The sequence below is a fragment of the Pseudomyrmex gracilis genome, unplaced genomic scaffold (genome assembly GCF_002006095.1).
Source record: "Pseudomyrmex gracilis isolate BER0280 unplaced genomic scaffold, ASM200609v1 scaffold_38, whole genome shotgun sequence".
NCBI lineage: Eukaryota > Metazoa > Arthropoda > Insecta > Hymenoptera > Formicidae > Pseudomyrmex > Pseudomyrmex gracilis.
The window spans coordinates 960,610-978,803 of NW_018020622.1; positions in this window are offsets into that span (position 1 = coordinate 960,610).

Here is an 18,194-nt window from a genome sequence, read left to right on the forward strand (position 1 = left end):
AAACATTTACAGATCTTTCATCAGAAATTTTCGTTCGTCTAAATTATATATATATTTTTTTTTATTATCGCTACTTCGTTTATCGAAAGATAATAGTTTTGATTTAAAAAAAACCTAAAAAATAAATAATTCGTAAACTTTTGTCGGTGGAAATAACTGCCATGATTTGCGATAAAATATATTACTCTTATCTGTAATATACTATGTAAGTATAATTATATCTACTTGATCAACAATCCTCAAGTTGCCGAACATAGCCAGTTCTCTGTTAATTAATGATAAATTGCGACAGCTCGTCGACAATATATTTAAAATAGAAGATAAAACCGTCAAGTATCTTTATCACTTTCAGCGGCGCGTCTGTTTTAAAATCTCGAAGAAGATTTTTTTAATTAAAATACTTCGGACACGAGCGCGCATCTCATGAAAGGTTGGCGAGCGTGAATTCTAAAATAGCGACACCGTGGAAGGAGCGGATTTCTATGTTGATGTGCGCGATTGGTTAACTCGGGCCATTTCGAGATTTCAGGTCCGGCCCACGATATCTTAATAGATTGCCTTCTACTCGAATCGTATCATGGCCGCTCCATCGTAGGAATCCTGTTTCATTTTCAACGACCATCTTGTGTGCGTGTGCCGACATTTATAATTCATATATCTACCAGAAAAACGCGATTCAAAATGTTTCTAGTGATACACCTAAAGTATGCATCTTGAATCCTAATTCTCAACAATCGAAAAATACAAAAAAAAAACAAAAATCATAAAGATTTAAATGCATTTACATCCTTTTATACGGATAAATATTTTATCACGCGGATAAAAGTATTTTTTTCATGTGTACGTTACAAATTCAAAGTTCCAAGTAGCAAGTACGAAGATTAAAAACCTGTAACATCAGAGTCGAAGAACTCTAGTCAACGATTAGTGTAAGCAATTTTACTTAAGTATATATTAGAGCACGATTTATGTTTATTATTTTATAGCGATGTAATTTGCAAGCAGTTAGAGTCAAATAGTGGCGTTTAAAAAAATAATGCGTAATTCAATGGGTTTTGTAAAGTCATAATTTATCATCGTTGATCACATCAGCCGTCAAAAAAGCCGTCGGAACACAAAGTCTGAGCCTGCAAAGGCAATAAATTCATAACTCGAAATCAAAAAAAAAAAAAAAAAGAACACTATAAAACTCCGTAGCTTATCTGTAGCAGATATTCATAAAGATTTTACCCACGCAATGTGTTCTTTGATCTTTAAGAAGGTCCGATCGGAGGGCAGGTCTGTCCTAGAAACTTTCTTTCATTATAAAAATATAATGTATGTTTAATGAACTTGAAATCTACAGGAAATTTATTAACCCTACAAATTACGCTCGATGGAGCCGACAAAAAAAAAGAACAGCAAACGGCTTTCGAACGATTTCGACGTCGTAATGAGATTTATTCAATTGCTATTGCACATCGCGCTTTTCTTTCTACGTGTATCGTGTAATGTAATGCGTGAAGACCAAGTTGATTCGTGTTCGCGTTTATTATCGTTTCGAAACAGGCCATTGCATATAGATATACACTCACGATAAAATCATTAGTCACTGAACTTTAACGTTGCATGTTATCGGCAAGGTCACTTCGCATATTAAAGCATTTACGATTGTTGTGGAACATCCATCGAATGTATAGTTGTCACGTAGAAGTGTTTCCAGAGCGAGGTATTTTATTTCAACCAAGATGATTTTATTCATTCATTCATACGTTACGTGCGATATTTCACACGATGAAAATTTATACAAATATATCTTTGTAAACGATCTTTTTTTAAAAAAAAACAATAATAAAATACTTCTTCCTACTAAGAAACAACTTTTTTGTGCCAATATCAAGTCAAGTCGATGAATGAAACGGATAAAGAAATTTGAATAAGTAAAATAACTACTTTGCAAATTAAACGTTTGCAGAATTATTTATGAGCAATCATTTGCACGTGTATATAAATCGAGAGATATAAATTTAATATGTTACTGAATCATTTTTTGTGAAAGCTAAAAACATATGTTTCAATCTTCAATATGTAATATCGTCGTTTTTTTTAAATTCCGCACAGATGTATATATATATATAAAAGTATATTGAAGGAAGTGGTCACTAAACTCAGCTGTCCCGTATTTATAAGAAACACCAATAAAATCAAGGTCGTTTTACTCATTAAAGTATTTATGATTGTGATTGTTATGGGATATCGGTTACAATTATCACCTATTTAACTTCATGCCAGACGATTTGTCTTCGGCATAGCTCAGCGCTTTACAGCTCGGTCCAGTCACTCCGATAGAAGAAAAGGGAAGACGGGGGAGAACATAAGAGCTCATAAATGCGAATTTAAGAGACGCAATAAAAACACATTGAAATCGAGAGTGAACGAGCGGAAGCACGTGCTTCAACGAGCGTTCGTCATGATTTTGTCCGTCACATTGCTGTTTATTTGATGATGCGCTTTGATCAAAACCTGTCTTTATTCTTTTGTGACAAACTTACTTGTACAGTCTGCGCTAATATATTGGCATTTATTGTTAATTCAATTGTGTAATTATGTTACGCCGATGTTGATTGTTAAAATAAAATCGTCATAATTACTTTCATCTCAAACAAATCAAACAATTACATCTTAAACAACATTGATTAAGTGTATTTGTAACGAGAAGAATATTTAATACGTATTAATAATTTTCAATAATCAGCTTTCTCAACAACAACAAAAAATTATTTTGTCTTTTATTTTGTTGAAGTGCTATGCCAGAATATTTGCTTGGCACCTCACGTATGCTGAAGTAACTCACACCCCGTCATTGACATAATCGTAAAAGTCCCGTGACCAATGTATTTTTTTCTTTTCCTTAAGAATATATAACCGAGATTGAAAAAAAATTACATTCAGAAAAACTTGTTTATTCATTGGAAGTGATGTTTATCCTTGAATTCGTCACGATACAATTTTTTCACCAGTCTGTTAATGTCAAAACGACTCAAAGTATAAGGAAGTCCCGACGAAAGGTCAAAGCTCCCATAAACCGTTTATTGGTGCCTGCAAAAACGCTCTCGAATAGGCTGACTTCTATGATGCAAACACCTGAATCGCATTTCTATTTTTGCAATTACCTTTTAGTTTATCTATTGTTTTCGATACGTTATATTTATCTCGAATCTGCATAATGCATTTTATCTATTATATACAACAATATATAACAGGTTCAATAAAATTTTTAAAAATATACTGGAAATTTTGAAACATATAATAATTATATGTATATTCTCCTCTTTCGTAGAACTAATAAAATAATAAAAACGATAAACAAATTATAACGATCTTAAATTAAAAATTTCAACATGCGTTTAGTACGCCATGCTTTGCACAGCAACTTTGCAGTCTACCAAGAAAGTGCAAATACCAGCAAACCGACTGGCAACACTGCTTTCCTCGCAGAGACGCAGTATCGACCGCGGCTCCCAGAGGCCAAACCATCTCAACCTCCGAGTTTCTCGTTCCTTCTGCAGACCAGACATCTCCCAGGATTCACGACCCCTTTACCCTTTCGCAGCTCGAACGAGTAACACGATAAGCGAAGCGCTACGGGATATAAAATTGACGCAAATATATTTCAGATTATAGCTATGTTTTGTAAAAGAAACAAGAAACAAACAAATAAGAAAAATGTTATTAAACAATTACTGAAAGATAACACTGTCGAATAATTTATGAATTTTGTGCAAAATTTAAACAGATCAGAAGAAATTAATTGAATTAAAATCTCGCAACGCGATGTATTTTGAAACAAATATAAATTTTATAATTTTATGTGTAATAAATATGTCAACCTATTTGTGGGTTATGTTTTTATTCGTGTACAGCAACTTGTTTTTGGTATAAGGCACTTTAGACGAAATATTTTAAATCGGATTTAAACAAAGTCCTAAAAGAGCATTCGTGATTTAAAGGGCTTTGCATGCAACCGAGCGGAATGAAAAGGATGCGCAAATCTTGGTAGAGTGCATTTCAGTTATGGAGGCCGGAGGTAAAGAGGAAAAAAGGAAAAAGATGAAAGGCGGGACGGAGGAGGAGACAGGAAAAAGACGGAGGGCATGAAGATGCAGGCAAAAGAAGTGAGGTATCTAATGGATGTGAATATATCGCCGTAATAAATTTCGCAAAAAGCCAACGAGGAGAGAGTGAGGAAGATACGGCAAAGGTTCTCTCGTTCGCTTGGTCCACTCTTGGCTGCGGAGCTTATTTCTTGCGGAACGAAGGAGGAAGGAGAGAAAAGCCAAAGGAAAGCCCTCATCTAACTATATCAGGGCATCACGTTTCCGGTACGTGCTCCGGCAGCCATCTTTTCTCTCTCGACCAATCGGGAACCGCCGAGCAATGGTGGGGCGAGAACTACCCTTAGGGCAAAGCGGCTCCACCCCAGCCGAGCTCTCCTCGAACGGATCAATATCGAAGTCATCCCTAACAACAGCCACCTATAACCGCGGAGCTGGGGAAAGCTAGAAACTACAATGTCGAGAAAATAGTCTTAAGGATTTACGAAGAAAATTATCGTCAGCAGTTCACGAGATTAGAACTTTCTCTTCCAATAATAAAAAAAATACAAAATGCTTAAAAAATCCATTTTTACTAAACTTTGCATAAATATTTGAAAATAGTCCTTTTTCTGCTACAAAATAAGACATTTGTGAATTTCTCTTTTTTTATCCAACGAAAATATAATCGTTGTTTGTTCTTTTTAAAGCTCTTGAAAATTCAAAACAGTTATCTATATAATGACAACGTAATATAATGACAGGAGTTGCGAGAAGCACAGAATCCCATCAGGGATAAGAAACTATGGCACAACAAGGTACACGAGGCAGACCACTTTAAATTTAAATGCTCGTTATAATGAAAACTTTACTTATTAATAGTCGTCTTACTGCGCCGCGCCATCTTGCCATCGAATAAGAGAATGTTCGAAGTTTGGCTACTGCATTATATCAACGTCCCTGGAGAATATCTATCTCGGGAAATTATCAAGTTATCGGAGATTATATTATCACCGATAAGATTGTGAGAAGAGAGAGGAATCCCAGAGAAATGTAAAATTCGAAGATTAATACAAAATTCAAATTTATATGAAACGACAAAGTAAGATTTTGTTTAATAGCTTTCTCTCGAAACAGATATTATGTCGTACTACGTCGGCAAGTGACGTGTACACTTGGTGCAATGTGTAAGCGCAAGCTGAAGGTGGGGAGTTTCTAAATTGCTACGCCGACGTGAGACTACCGCTGGAAAATTTACGAAACGCCATCTATGCGAGCACCTGGTTATTCCAAGTTTAACGACTACTTGGTCTATCGTTAATGCGTACGAAAAACGTGCACCGGATAGAGCACTAAATAAAAAAAATATTGAAGCTTCGTCATATACGCTTTTCTTTAGCAAATAATTAATTAATATTTTTTTTACTTCTTAAATTTAAAAAGTTTTATTTCGAGTTTCTACGTCAAGTTCTTTTATTTTCACACACACACACAAATAATTTTTAAATAATTTAATTTTGTTCATACACAGAATAAAGATAAAATACACTTATATCTATCCTTAAATGATCAAAATTTGATACGTTTACGTGCATGAACCAAGTAGATACTAAAGATCACGTCAGATAGCATTAAATCAACTCTCATAAAAATTGTATACATTTTTTTTTACCAGAAACATAAAACTGTGCATCAATTCAAGACATAACTTCAAATGATAAAAATAATCAAAGCAGATATGTTTATCAAATGTGTAGACTCTTTTTTCTCACATATAAATTTATAATGAATATTTTATACAAATCTAAGAGAGAGAGAGAGAAAAGAGAACACAGAGATTGCGTTAGCGTAGTTATAGCCTTCGGTTTTTTAAATTAGTCATGGTTATTATATAGAGAATATTCAACGAATAACAAGAATGTAAATTACAAGCGGAAATACCGCTGATGAAACCCTCGCGTCGATCGATCGACAGGACGAGCGGCGCACGGAAGGACGAAGAGGAACCCGAAGAAACAAGGAAAGGCCGTTAACTACGGCAAGCGGCCGTACACAAGAGCCGCTCTTTGATTATCTGCTGGTTGGTATAATAACAAGTTCATGAAGATGTTGATGCGCATGCACTGCACGCACGCTACGCGCCCTTCCCTTGCTGTGTGATTTTCGAGTGGTGCAACAACATCGCACACGTACGCGGTGAAATAATATACTGCATTTACATACTTATAGACCCACACAGAGCTGTCCAAAGGAAAACCCTTCCACATCGTGGGACGCTCCGTTTGCCATATTCATTGGCTCGTTCTCTTCTCTCTTCTCCTCCTCTCTCCATCATCAAATCGCCCTCTTTGTTTTCAGGCACCATTTGGCTCTTTGTTAAGGCGCCTTCTTCATTTTTCCGTCTCTTTCTCTCTCGCGTTCCCTCTATTCTAAAGATATTAGTCTTTTCGTCTCTGTCTTTATCCTTGCCTTAATTCTCCTCTTTTTATTTTGTCCTTCTCACGCCCGTCTTCTTTACAACTGTCTCTTCTCATGCGATCTTCCTTCCCGAGCATCTACCCAACTGCTTTCATTCCTTTATCTGGGTGGTATCTTCCTTCTCGCTTCCCGAGAGCGGTGTACAAGCGGTCACTACTGTAGCTGAGTATAGGATTCGAAGGTTAGCCCCGAAGACGTCTTATTTGAAACAATGTTCTCGCTGTGCCTCGCGGCCTGCTCGTAAATCCTCATTTCGAATCCTGAGACTCATATAAAATCCCACTATACACCGGACACCCACCCTTTCAGCGAAATATGTCACCCCCTTCCGCGATTCTTTCTTTTACGGGCTCCATCTTTTTGGGCAGGTACCTATTTCTTTGTTCATGTTAATCGTATCTGATTTTCGCCCGCAGACAGTTCTTTCCCTTTGACTCGTAACATTGTATTCTTTTGATAATACATTTTTAAATTGCTTTTGCTCTCTCACTCTTTTGACATCGATATATTATAATTGTTTCGTCTGAATTGTAATTATAATTTTCAAGATTCTTAGCAGCTGAGACAGTTGCGCAGTTGCAACGTGTGACTATTGATAAGATTCCTTCGAATGAATTTACGCGATTGAACAGGTGTTTATCAATTGCACTCAATGGCGTGATACTGAAGCGTTGCATAACACGACGTCGTCGTTAATCGATCGCGCGAAGTCACGTTCGCCTACAAGCGCGCCTTTCCTCATCTGCACCCGACAGGTGAACGACGGCGACGGCGGACGTCGCGCGACAAAAACACCGACGTTTAGGTTACATCACGATCTTCCCCAACGATAAATCAGAAAGCCTGAAGCTGCGCGACACGCGAGTCGTAATATTTAAGTTAATGGCTCGGTATAATAAAGTTAATGGCTTCATGATAGCCATTCGAGGGACAAGCAGAACCGACTGCCGCGTTTGCGAGAGTCGACGAGCCGCGTTGTTCCCGTAATGAATACACTTTAAGCATCTCTTCCTCGGTGTGCAAGTGCACGCGCAACGAGTCCGACGGCCGTATATACGCCGCCGTTGTACGCCGCGAGAGAGTTGGTTTGCATGTTGGCTCGCATGTCCCGGGCCACTTTCAGTGACGCTTCGCTCATTCTTGCGCGCGCGAAAGATCGCCGCTAGAGACTCGCCTTTATCACCTTATAAAACGAGGATCTCACGCGCGCGGGCGTAAATAATGGCCGCCGGCGCTCGACGATCTTTTCGACGACGAGAGACACACAACACGCTGAATGCGATACGCGTGTGTCGCGGAACGAAATTGCACTCTCTGCGCCGCTCTCCGATCGTGACCAACTTGTCACGGCCGACGATAAGGGCCTTTCAGCGTTTCGAAGATAGAGAGTACTTTAAGAACGACGATAGTGTCGAGAACGAAACTTACATATATTTTAAATTCATTTGTGATAATGAGCAATCGTTTCTGCCAAATCATTATTGCCAAATAGTGATTAACAGTATGATAAAAGAAATCGAATAAAACATACATATGCCACAGTGCCATTCTCGAATTACATATCTCGTTAATTTATATAAAAACTAGTTTGACACTTTCATCGTTTTTACTATATTACTGAATATTGTTTAGTTTCTTATTTTGTAAATCTTTGATTGCTTTACAAAGTTATTTCAAAACTTTAAAAATTTCAAAACATTGCATGATACGATTCTCGCGTTAGATTTTGCGAAAACAAAATAAATATGTGTGATAAGAGTAAAATTAGAAACCAAACACTTGACAAAATGCATTTTCATCGATGGAAGATCGAGAAGCAATTTTTATACACGGACAAATATAATCATAAATATGTTTGTTATATTTCTCGTCACGAGAACATGTATATATCTTCAAGGCATGTTATTAAACCTTCGGTAATATAGTAATGCAATTCGATGCGTCATATATCTCTGCTTCTCAGATTAATTTAATGATTCTAATACCAAGGGGAGAAAAGATACGACTGGGGCTATAAATATAAGTCGCATCCGCTTATCAGTATAATTTCTAAATTGCTTAAAAAAATATTATGATAGTTGTAATAAGCAATATAATATTTCTACAAGATTCTGTCATCATCTTCTTTTTTCTAAATGCAAAACTAATTAAAGCTTATTGGTCGGTAAATTCAATTCTTCTGCAACATTTTTTTAACTATCATTAAAATATCACGTAATAAGATTACATATTTCTCAAAAACAAGGAAATTTGAACAACAATTAGAATATTATAAGTTTTATTTTGCACGGACTAAAAAAAAATATTTGTTTTTTCAAAAATTATACTATATATATATTGCCTAAATATTTACCTTTGATAAGTTGCAAATAGGGTGGTGAACCAATGGCGATAATTCTTCTTCGCCACATGAGGAATCCTGTAAGAAATGTAAATGTTCTTAGTATTTAATTGTCAGATTTCACATAGATATTCTGCTTGTGTTAAATAAAAATACTTTTTTTTACGATATACAATCTTAGATCGCAACTATTTTTATATCTATATTTTTACTATATAAAAATTATGTATTCCAATGAAGTATATAATTACTTGATAAATCAAATAAATTACTGTATTCACATCAAGAAAACATTCGTTACACACTATGATATACACCGTAACTTTCAAGTTGGATAACTATTTACCTGCAGATCACCAAATATCGACAACGAACCGAACAAGCAATGGAAATGCCGTCGGCACCCAACCGCATTGACGAACATTATGGATTAGAGATAAACGCTTTCTTTTTTTATAGACGGTATTTACACTATATTATCTTTAAAGGTAAAGGCGCACGATGAGCCGTCAGCACGCTGTGCTGTCGAAACGAGAACTGAAAACTGTTTCTCAGGACGTATTGGAGAGACACATGTATAAACGAAAAGAATTAAGGTGAGTGTCCTTGGATCTCTATTCGTCTCGGCAATGCTGTTTATTGCGGTAGCTAAAAAAAATTAGAGCATTGATGGAAGGAAATCCTTCAAACAAGAAAAAAATTCTTAAGCGAGTTTTGTACAATTTTTTTATCGTCTGACCTTCGACAAAGTAAAATGAATTCTTGCCGGAATCTCGAACGTGGCTCAAGACTAAGAATTCAAATAAGATTTCTAAAGATTTCCGCATACAGATGTCGATGCAAGATAATGCACAAATGTAATTTTTATACTGTCATATATAATCATTTGTAAAATTAAAATAAATATTTTGGATGCTTATATTAGTGTCACGTGTGCAAACGTAGTTCAAAACACATGACAAAGTTACGCTATGCTATGTAAATTAATAATAAGTTATTAAAATAGTTAAATAATATAGATATCAATTTTTTCTCATTTTAACCATATATAAAATAACAAAACCTAAATTATATACATTTTTACAATGTATTAACAATGATGATATCAGTAACGCGCATATTATTAATTTTATACGTAAATATTATATGTAAATAATAAAAGTTGTAGATAAAATTATAAATAGTGGAAAACTCTTTGTGTTTAAACTCTTTGTGCCTTGCGCTGCCATTTTGACGCCATCCGACGGCTTCTGATAGGAACGCGCTGGTTAGTATAATTTAACATTCATTTGCGTTTCTAATCAGAACATACTATAAAAATGTTTGCAGTAAAATATTTTTACAAGAATTTATTACAAAAAAAACATGAGCAATATTTCTTGTCAATTATAATTTATTCACGATATTCTCACGTTCGTATGATGTCACCAAACATAAATTTTTATTTGAATTCCGTTAAAAATCTTCATTATTAATAAAAAATTGTTTGTATATAATTGTATAGGTACTTATGTCAAAAGTGATGTGTGTAAGCTATAAATTTACAAAAAATACGTTAAGTATATACATTATTCAAGAATATTTTCAAGATTTTTTATGTACGTGTATGTAGATAATTCTTTATATGTGTGAAACATTAATAAATATATATAATTAAAAATAAAACACACATTTTTATATTATAATACAGATAATGATGAAAAATGCGTTTCTAAAATATTATATCAAACTATAAAGCTAGAAATAGGAAAACAGTAAATGATTTCTCTTTCAAAGGAAAGAATATTGCATAGACCTGATATCATACGTTCGTGATTCTCATAGAAAAGTAACCATTTTCCGTGCTACATATACGCTTGATTGGTTAAGTCCAGTCACTTCGTTCAATGTTCCCTCAATGTCCACTCATCGCAAAAAGCAATCATTCTTTGACGTGACGTCATAAATCGAAAGCCATAATACCACTACGACAATAGAGAAGACGCGTACGCTGCTTTTATGTCAATACTCCATTTTATTCTATTTATTATCGCCAGGTCTTCGCAATTGAGAGATTTACAGATTAGTAAGATTAGATTACGTATATAAAATAGCAGGAGTAAAAGAGACAATTACAAAATAAATTAAATAAAAGCTAATGCTTTATAAAAATTATAATTCAAATGACTAGATCAAATTAATCAAATCGAAGTGTAAAAGAAATAAAAAAATAAATAAAAATAATTTTTTTTCTTATTAATATTTAAATAAATCTTTTGTGTAAACCCATTATAAGTTTTACTATATCTACATTGCGTTAGTAAAATTAAAATGAAGATATTATATCTTATTTAAAATTACTAAAATGGCGAACAGATAATTAAAATGTTAAACAATTCTTTTTGCATAGAGAAAATCATATCGGATGTGCGATAAACACCTACACGTATATGTTTTTACTAGTAATAATAATAAATCATATAAGAAAAGAATCTCTTTCATAATTTTAATACACTCTATTCTACCGTATAAAAGATTAGAAATCAGCTTGTGGAGGGATGTATTTCTTTTCCTACCGAATCTCGAGACATTAACAATCGACCACCAATCCGTTGATGCGACGGCAAAAATGCAGGTGGATTCGAGCCGAGAAAGGAAAAGAACGATAGGAGGGAACGAAAAAGGGTGGGCCTAGAGCACGACGGAGGGCAGGCCAAAGGAAGGCTCGTTTACCGCCTGCTAGGGCGAAAGGACGAAAGGTAAGAGTAATCGCTAGCATGCCAAGCACGCCCCGGGCCTTCGGGAGCGCGTACATTCTCGGTTCGTAATATACGACTTCCGTACGTTGATGGAATATTCGAAAAATCCGTGAACCTCGCCGAAGATAAGGCGGCGAGTAACAACTGACGAGGATATCGCCCCGTGTGTGGCTGCAATCTCGAACATACTGTTTCTATGGAAAGTCATGAAATTGAGTTTCGATCGCGTGCACCGTGGAACATTCAGATTATGTTCGTCACGTTATAGACAGACAGCCGTTTTATTGCCATGTAGCTATGCGTGTCTTACACGCGTCTCAGTTAGTTGTTTGTCATTTTAGAAACAATCCGGAATAAAGTCTACGTAGCGGTAAAATATGGAATAAACTTAACAGAGAGACACAGCAGTATAGAATGTTATTACAGAAAATAACGTTGTGGTTTTGGCAAATCTTTGTATGTGAATTCGACAAAAGAGAAACAAATAAATGACTTAAGTGTCACGAGACGTACAGTAGATTGTCGTAAGCTGACGAGGGTAAGTTAACGCACAGAAAGTGAGTCTTATCTGTAGCATATTTTAAAGACAAACCGTGCTCGTTTTGTGGGCGTATAACATCGCGTTGATGACCGCGGCGGAATGTATGCGTGTGTGTGTGTGTGCACGCGCGTGTACCAACGGAAATATTCTTTCAAATATACGATGCTGTCAGCTCATACGTGTCATTCCGAACACGGGTGTGTGTGTGTGTATGTGTATTGGTGTACAAGTGCTTCATCGAAAGGAATGCAACGCACGGTTCTCTCGGTTAAACCATCGAGACGCAGCACCACGAAAGATGTCCACCGGTTGAGCAGGATGCAGATAATCGGTGTTTATATCGCCCTGTCCTCGAAGAAGAGAATCCGGCTAACGCAAATGGCATTTCTAGATGGTGGCCATCTTTAAAAATGACGCGAGTACACCGTATATCCGTTGCTGCTGCTGCTGATGCTGCGTCTCTTATAGGGTACGCAGATGCAGCTGGCTGTAATCTGAAGCACTTCGTTATCCTTGCTTGAGCTCGGGAGGCGTAAGAGAGACTCCCTTTGCGCTCCCTCGCAAAGCCGGAAACGTCATGGATTATAAACTTCTTCAGTCACTGGCGGAAACGCCCTGAACGCGCCTTCGAACTCTCCCGTCTTCGATCGCGCTTCCCTTTTTGTGAGAGCGCGTCGGGGGAAAAGAGCCCATGTGAATATAATTATACGATGTTTGGAGAAGCATCACTCCCCCTCTTGAACGTGCGTCGTTGACTAAGTATAACAGTAATGCTCCTTCTTGCATCTCATATTTTATATACATATTAAATGCACCTCCGTTTCCTGCGTTCTCTTGAAAAATGTCCGTTCTAAAACTCATAGAATCTCGTCAGATGATCCGTACTTATGAAACAATTTATGGCTCCGATCCGTCTTCACGCGCACATAACAGGATTGTAGATTTAATGTGTAAATATTTGTACAGTAATATGTGTTAAAAATACAGAATGCTTATTTACAAGGTAAACACACGCAAACATAAACACGAAGATGAGACTGTGATTTGCGTGAAATATTTGAGAATATATATGGACGTATCAAGATTATTTTTTCTTTGTGTAACTAATCACATTTCAGCCTAAGCAAAGTTTAATCTTCGTCAACATGTCTGATCAGTAAAACAACAGGAAATAGACAGAGAGAAATAACGAGAACTTGGCGGAATTGCACAAGGGCGACTCGGAGGAAGGCAGAGTAAAAGCGAGCAACTAGGATGAGAGAAGTGGTAGGGGAAGAGGAGGGAAAACTCAGCTCGTTTCCAACTGTAGGATAGGGAAGAGAAATACGCGCTCGTAAAAGACGAAACGTAGTCCCCAAAGAAAATACGAATTAAAGCAGCTAGTCGGTGATCGAGAAAACTTTTATATAATCGCTCGGAAGGCTGAGCATGGCAATATTTCTATTTATGAATAGTTACGATAGAATTTCAACATTTTTTAGTAAAAGTTTTCAGTAATATGCGTATAAAAGATTTTTGTGCAAAAGATATTATTGGAAAAAGAATATTAATTATATTAAAATAATAATAACGTATGTAAAAATTATGTAAATATAAATAAAATAAAATGTTTTTTGTGATAAAAAATGTTTATGTGATATTATTGCGATAATATAAGCAATTTATAGTAAAATCTATCCGATATGTATTTGCACGCGTTTTTCGGAGCCGAATTGACAAAAAAACAGTACTGAGTTATGAGTGGTTACCGACAATGTTTCCCTTCTGTCATAACATAGTATCACCAGAAAGACCGCGCGAGTCTCTTTGCTTACGCATATTCACCCCCAACGTCGAGTATTAACTATAGATAGCCAAAACTCGTACTACGCAACCCGACGAGATACAATAGCGGTTTCCAACCCTTTCTCCCCAACCCTTTCTTCTCCACCCCCTCTGTCAGATTCACCAGCCTGTACAATAGCGCTGAAACTCGGGAGAGGAACGCCCGTAAAGCCCGACTCCCCCGTATTTAATTTACTGAATAATTGGAATCAAGCTGCCTCATTTGTGTGCCCGACGACCCTCTCCCACCCCTTTCCCTGAAACAACGGCAAAACCCGCCCCGCAATTTCCAGCCCCCATGGATGTCGAGCGTCGGATCTTGTGGGAGCTTGATGAGGAGATTTGTGCGCGCTCATAAAACCCACCTCGATCCATTCTGGCCCTCTCTCACGTCAATCTTTCGCCTCTCTCGCTCTTCCTATCTACCCTTCTCTTCCAGCCGATCCCAATGTAGAGGTGAATAAAGATGACCAGATAATGGAACGCGCCCGCATAGAGGGTACGGGAATTACTAGCGTTAAAAGGGTTGGCTGGTTCAACCAAATAATGTCAGGGAAGGATTCAAGGTTGATACCGTTTTTAGCTATGGCGTCACAATTTGAATTATAATGCGTTTAAGCGCACAACTGGACCATTATCATTATATAAAAATTAAAATAATAGTTGAAAATTTTTGCTAATGATAAGCAAACAAATATGTCACATGTCCTAAAATATACGTTTAAAATATACATCGTAAATATTAAACTGTGCAACTTTAATTTGTTGCAAAACGTTAGTAATATCTTTAGTATTGCTAGTAACCAGAGGGAGTGTAAGAATATCCGTCGTAACTGAGGACTTCTTAAGCTGCGCATGCGCTTTTACATTGCCTAGAAATCGATGGTAGCAGCTACCTGGTTCCAGTTTTACGTTACGATAGAGTTAAAACATTATAGAGATAAAAAATAAATCATTATGATTTTTTGTACTTACAGAATAAAGAAAATAGCTCGAAAATTTCAAGTAAAATATATTAGCATTGTTTTAAATAAATAATAAAATAAAAATTAGCAAACATACGTGTTTAAGAACAAATAAGAACAAAATGTTATATTTTTTTTGCATTATTTTATCCGTATATGTTTATGCAAATAAATCATTTCTATCGCAATGCATAATGTGGAAACACTGTGAAAAAAGTTCCAATTCAATTTTACAGAGAACAATTATAAAAAATTGTAAACTATATCTCTAAAATATTCTCTAAAATATTCTCAAAATATAACCACCTTTTTTAACATCAGTATTCAAAACTCAACAAGCTGTCACTTTTGCTGAAGTTAGAAAACTGACAGAGCTCAGGAATAACAGAATCGAGTCAAGGGAGGAACAAGACCCTGAGATCCATAGAAATGCGCGAATAAGAAAGTCGCTCGTGGTTTCTGGGTGGTCCTTTCTTTACCTTTCTCCCTACTCTTCTCTCTACCACTGTCTCTCGTTGTTTCGTTTCTCGTCGAATCGCGCAAACGCAAAACCACGAAAAACGAAACGAAATGGGAATCACGAATGCACACATACGCAAACGTGGATGCACGAGCGCCAGAAAAATATATACGGGAGATGTAGAGGTGCACAGTGCTACAAATTAACCGCGAAGTCGATGGAATTTCCACCTCTTCCCTTCGCCCCAATCCTGCACCCTCATCTCTTCTCCGACCAATTCCCTTCCCAAGTCGACGTCTCACACTCCCTCCTCGCACCAGCCTAACCTCCCCGACTCCTCTCCGCGTTATTCTCGCTCCCCCATGTTGTACCCTCCTACCGCAGACACGACGTACCAGAATGTGTCTGCTTTTCTCCTTCCTCTTTCGAACGCACTCCGGACCGCTCGCTCATACAATATGCATATACGGTGTGCATGATACGGTGTGTGCGTGAATATGAGCGCGGACATGGTAGACTCGCACAAACCACCATTGACTAGGGGGAATGTCTGATAACGCTCGGCCACGTTGCACTCGACAAGCTCAGTAATTACCCCCGCACCTGCTTGTTAGTTAGGCGGCTCGCTATACACACGGAACAATCCACATGTACATACATTGAACGGATGGTAAGATTAGTGTGTTCACACATACCAATTAGACTTTCGTGAGTATTGTATAGTTGCATATCTCTGCATTGGAGAATGCTGAAATTGTACAGGATAAGAAAAAACATGATGAACATTGTGAAGCAATAGATATAAAATTTTTTTGTCAAGTGTTTTGTCTTTATAAAAATATTTATAAATCACTTATAATTTTTGTCACTTATCTCGCTACACAGAATTGTATCTGAAGAAAAACTATAATAGAATATAATGTACAAGTTAAAAATAAAACTATATAATTTCAAGTTAAATAAATTTATTTAATTAATACATACATTTGTAAGCTTTAAAAAAATGTAAAGACAATCTAAAAAATCTAAAAAAATTTTTTTAAGTTATTTTTTATGATATAGCACATCGCGCATGTATACGCGATGTGCCATATAAAACATATTATAAAATACAACTGTTGCCTTAATATATTCCAAGTTGTGTGGTATATTGAGTAACTATATGATCAAAAATATATCTCAGTTGATACAAGAAGTTTCTCAAGATGTCGGTATTACATTGCACAGCTGACAGCATTTCTTCTTTACCAACAGAAATCTCTTAAAAAATTTCATGAGCAACATAAACAGTTTTACCTACTGTTGATGTCGATAACGTAAATTGTATACACATATTCAAGAAATTTGTAAAATTTGTTTACCATACTATAATATATAGATATAATATATATGTAAATATTTTAAAAATATATTTATCTAGTTGGCATTACTAATAATAGATTGAATTTAATTGCTATATTAATAACTATAATTTTATTTTAGTATTTTTAATAATATATACTGTTTATATTTTATTAATTGTTTGTATATTATATACATAAACAATTTGTAATATATATTTTTATAACGCCACTAGTTTTATATGTTATGTTTATAAATATAATTTTGATTATATTTAACAATCAATAATTTTAATAGTTGTAACTATATCACGATATGATAAAAACATAATATGATACGTCGATAAATTGGTTACCTGACATATCTATCACATAAGAATAAAATTTTGATATTCCACTTTTAATTGTTAATTATATAAAATACGACAATATTTATGAAGAAAAGACATATCAAAATAACGTAATAAAAACAGTTTTGTATGAGTTGTACAAATGTAATTATAAAAACAAAAAACTCAAATTTTATTGTTATCGTCAAAAGGAAATAAACCAATGGCAATAAATATAAACATAATATAGAAAAAAATTGAATTTGTCTGTAACTATATTTTACTTTTAATTCTTATATACAAAAACACTGATTTCTTTATGCTGCCACACCGTGTGTACAAGTGAGTATCCTAAGCTGCAGGTAAGTCAAGTACGCGTGCGCAGACGTTCATGATGGCCGCCGAGGACGCTCTAGAGAGGAACGTAGCGTGTAAGAGAACTAGAATGGTAGGACAGTCGTTATAGGAGCAATGGATTACAGGTGGGGTTGGCGAATGAATGTTTCGTAGACGCTATTGGTACAATTCCTATAGGGGGGCGGAGCATTATGGAGCTGAAGCGGCCATCATGGATTTCAACATGGCTGCTACAGAGATAGTGACCTATACTCGACTATGCTTCTCCACTCTGTGTTTGCTACAGAAAAAGCAAAAATATATGCTATTTTAAATCAAATAACAAGTGACTGTACATCAAAAAATGAGAGATCTACAGTCTATAAATATCAATTATACTTTATAGATAGATTATTATTAATATAAAGTTATTATTTTGCAAATAATAAATGTCTAAGTATTTTTATAATTTATTTTACTTTAATTCTCGCATATAGTATTCCTAAAATGTTTGCTTCATAAAAACATTTTATTTTGAAAGTCTTTTGCAAAATACGTAATTTATTTTTTATATAACTATTACAAACAGTGAAATTTTATGTAACTAGCTATTACAAACTGTGAAATAAATTATATCAGAATAAATATAACATTAAAATAGTTTTTTCTTTCTACGATTTTACTATAAAATTAAATAAAATTACATTTATCTATATGCTTAATACTTTAACAGATAAAGAAATATAATTAAACTAATATAAAGCAATTA